General features: G+C 64.1%; 1 non-coding gene across 1 annotated transcript; it reads left to right on the top strand.

Annotated features, from left to right (window-relative positions):
* The first annotated feature begins 201 nt into the window (after positions 1-201).
* On the top strand, positions 202-320 carry LOC131867786 (5S ribosomal RNA). Its single transcript, XR_009366318.1, has one exon. It is a non-coding gene; the product is annotated as a 5S ribosomal RNA (ribosomal RNA).
* The last annotated feature ends 3,907 nt before the right edge of the window (positions 321-4,227 follow it).

The following is a 4,227-nucleotide window of genomic DNA, read 5'->3' as shown; positions in this document are numbered from 1 at the left end:
CCCTCCAGGTGCACGCACGTAGGCCGGGCCGGGTGCACACCCGACGCCCTAGCAAGGTGCGCGCACCCGGGCAGGGCTCACACTTGGCGAACGGGGCGCACTTCGCGAGGGAGGGTGTGCACCTCGATGGGGGTGGGTGGCCGGGGTGGATTCGCACGTGGGTCGCGGTTTGCTAAGTACACACTGCGACAAGCTCATAACGGGTGCGATCATACCAGCGTTAGTGCACCGGATCCCATCAGAACTCCGCAGTTAAGCGCGCTTGGGCCGGAGTAGTACTGGGATGGGTGACCTCCCGGGAAGTCCCGGTGTTGCACCCTTTTTTAGTTTTTCGCCGGGCGTCGCAATGCTATTTGAATAAACCTTTTGCCCGTTTGCGTTCTCGTCGGGGCCGGGCCGGGCCGGGGTGCGCTGCCCGCACTACCGCGCGCGCGGGGGCGACACCGAGCGCGCACCCGAGGCGCCCCGAGCACACAGGCCACGGTGCAACCCGGGCGTTGTGCGCGCACCCCGGTGCGCCCGAGGTGCTGCGCGCGCACCCAGGTGAAATCGGTGTGCACCTCGGCCAGTGCGCGCTCGGTCGAGTCGCGCACGTTGGCCAAGGTGCACGGTGATGTTTCTTACTCTAAGGTTCCGCACCAGACGCCCGGGACAGGTGAGCGAAGCTGGGCGGGGCCGGGTGCGCGGCCGGGGCAGGTGCACGCAGCTGGAGAGAGCTTTGGAGCACACTTCGGAGCGCACCAATGATGCGCTCCATTCAAAAGTTTCCTGAAAAGGCAAAAAAAGTTGAGATTATAGAATTTCCCACTTGAGAGATTGTAAAAAAAAAAAATTTAAAATGAAGGAAACGCGGGTGCCAAGGTGTGCGCAGCCCAGCCAAGGTGTGCGCACCAAGGCGCCCACCCTGGCGAAGGTGCACGCAAGGTGCGCACCCGAGGCAAACCGGACAATTAACCCAACTTTCGACTTCGCGCGCACCTTGGAGCGCACTTCGGAGCGCTCCTTGGTGCGCACCAATCTTGGGCACCTCGGAGTGCACCATGGCGCCCACCAAGGTGCGCACCCGGGGCAAACCGAGCTCCGACTTCGTGCGCACCTTGGAGCGCACGAAAGGTGCGCACCATGGCGCCCACCAAGGTGCGCAGCCCAGCCAAGGCGTGCGCATCAAGGTGCGCACCCTGGCGAAGGTGCGCACCCGGGGCAAACCGAGCTCCGACTTCGTGCGCACCTTGGAGCGCACAAAAGGTGCGCAACCCAGCCAAGGTGTGCGCACCCCGGTCAAACCGAGCTCCGAATCGTGCGCACCAGAGGTGCACGCCATCGTGCGCACCTTGGAGCACACTTCGGAGCCCTCCTTGGTGCGCGCCGATGTTGCGCACCTCGGAGCGCACCCGGGGAAAACAATGCAATTAACCCGACTTTCGACTTCGTGGGCACCTCGGAGCGCTCTCGGGTTCGCACCTCGGAGCACACCGAGGTGCGCACCTTTGATGCGCTGCCTTCACCAATTTCCAGAAAAGGCAAGAAAACATTGAGAAGGTGTGCGCACCGAGGTGCCCACCCTGGCGAAGGTGCACGCGAGGTGCGCACCCGGGGCAAACCGGGCTCCGACTTCGTGCACGCCGCACCTTGGAGCACACTTCGGAGCGCTCCTTGGTGCGCACCAGGGCGCGCAACCCAGCCGAGGTGCCCACCCCGGCGAAGGTGCACGCGAGGTGCGCACCCGGGGCAAACCGGGCTCCGACTTCGTGCACGCCATGGTGCCCACCGCGGCGAAGGTGCACGCGAGGTGCGCACCCGGGGCAAACCGGGCTCCGACTTCGTGCACGCCGCACCTTGGAGCACACTTCGGAGCGCTCCTTGGTGCGCACCATGGTGCCCACCAGGGCGCGCAACCCCGCCGAAGGTGCACGCGAGGTGCGCACCCGGGGCAAACCGGGCTCCGACTTCGTGCACGCCGCACCTTGGAGCACACTTCGGAGCGCTCCTTGGTGCGCACCATGGTGCCCACCAGGGCGCACAACCCCGCCGAAGGTGCACGCGAGGTGCGCACCCGGGGCAAACCGGGCTCCGACTTCGTGCACGCCATGGTGCGCACCGCGGCGAAGGTGCGCACCCGGGGCAAACCGGGCTCCGACTTCGTGCACGCCGCACCTTGGAGCACACTTCGGAGCGCTCCTTGGTGCGCACCAGGGCGCGCAACCCAGCCGAGGTGCCCACCCCGGCGAAGGTGCACGCGAGGTGCGTACCCGGGGCAAACCGGGCTCCGACTTCGTGCACGCCGCACCTTGGAGCACACTTCGGAGCGCTCCTTGGTGCGCACCATGGTGCCCACCAGGCCGCGCAACCCAGCCAAGGTGTGCGCACCAAGGTGCACGCGAGGTGCGCACCCGGGGCAAACCGGGGTCCGACTTCGTGCACGCCGCACCTTGGAGCACACATCGGGGCGCTCCCGGGTTCGCACCGGCGTTGCGCACCGTGGTGGGCACCTCGGAGCACACCAAGGTGGGCAGCGAGGTGCGCACCTTTGATGCGATGCCTTCACTAATTTCCATAAAAGGCAAAAAAAAAACGAGATTTTAAAATTTCCGTTTTGAAAGATAGTGAGAAAAAGGGAATGCTGGTGCCATCTTGAGCCCGCCCTGGTGCGCAGCCCAGCCAAGGTGTGCGCACCAAGGTGCCCACCCTGGCGAAGGTGCGCGCCCGGGCAATTAACCCAACTTCCAACTTCGCGCGCGCCAGGGTGGGAGCGCACCCAACAACCGGGCCTGGGAAGAGCCAATGCGAGAAACCCCACCAAACGCTCTGACAAAAAAAGAGGGGGCGCTCCAGTAACCCCGCTTCGGAGCGCACCCTGGGCAAACCCAGCCAAGGTGCCCACCCCGGCCAAGGTGCAGGCGAGGTGCGCACCCGGGGCAAACCGGGCTCCGACAACGTGCACGCCGCACCTTGGAGCACACTTCGTAGCGCTCCCGGGTGCGCACCTCAGAGCACACCAAGGTGGGCAGCGAGGTGCGCACCTTTGATGCGCTGCCTTCACTAATTTCCAGAAAAGGCAAAAAAAAAAGGAGATTTTAAAATTTCCGTTTTGAAAGATAGTGAAAAAAACGGAACGCGCGTGCCATCTTGAGCCCGCCCTGGTGCGCAGCCCAGGTAAGGTGCCCACCCTGGCAAAGGTGCGCACCCGGGCAATTAACCCTACTTCCGACTTCGTGCGCGCCAGGGTGGCAACCGGGCCTCGGAAGAGCCAATGCGAGAAACCCCACCAAACGCTCCGACAAAAAAAGAGGCGGCGCTCCAATAACCCCGCTTCGGAGCGCAGCCGGGGCAAACCCAGCCAAGGTGCCCACCCCGACGAAGGTGCACGCGAGGTGCGCACCCGGGGCAAACCGGGCTCCGACAACGTGCACGCAGCACCTTGGAGCACACTTCGAAGCACTCCCGGGTGCCCACCGGCGTTGCGCACCGTGGTGGGCAGCGAGGTGCGCACCTTTGATGCGCTGCCTTCACTAATTTCCAGAAAAAGGCAAAAAAAAATGAGATTTTAAAATTTCCGTTTTGAAAGATAGTGAAAAAAAAGGAACGCGGGTGCCATCTTGAGCCCGCCCTGGTGCGCAGCCCAGGCAAGGCATGCGCACCAAGGTGCCCACCCGAGGTGCACACCCGGGGCAAACCGGGCTCCGACTTCGTGCAGGCCGCACCTTGGAGCACACTTCGGAGCGCTCCTTGGTGCGCACCATGGTGCCCACCAGGGCGCGCAACCCAGCCAAGGTCTGCACACCAAGGTGCCCACCCCGGCGAAGGTGCACGCGAGGTGCGCACCCGGGGCAAACCGGGCTCCGACTTCGTGCACGCCATGGTGCCCACCGCGGCGAAGGTGCACGCGAGGTGCGCACCCGGGGCAAACCGGGCTCCGACTTCGTGCACGCCGCACCTTGGAGCACACTTCGGAGCGCTCCTTGGTGCGCACCATGGTGCCCACCAGGGCGCGCAACCCAGCCAAGGTGTGCGCACCAAGGTGCACGCGAGGTGCGCACCCGGGGCAAACCGGGGTCCGACTTCGTGCACGCCGCACCTTGGAGCACACATCGGAGCGCTCCCAGGTTCGCACCAGCGTTGCGCACCTTTGATGCGCTGCCTTCACTAATTTCCAGAAAAGGCAAAAAAAAACGAGATTTTAAAATTTCCGTTCTGAAAGATAGTGAAAAAAACGGAACGCGGGTGCCA

The sequence above is a fragment of the Cryptomeria japonica genome, unplaced genomic scaffold, assembly GCF_030272615.1.
Source record: "Cryptomeria japonica unplaced genomic scaffold, Sugi_1.0 HiC_scaffold_184, whole genome shotgun sequence".
NCBI lineage: Eukaryota > Viridiplantae > Streptophyta > Pinopsida > Cupressales > Cupressaceae > Cryptomeria > Cryptomeria japonica.
Note: the sequence above shows the minus strand (reverse complement) of the source record. Positions and strands in the feature narration are given on the sequence as shown.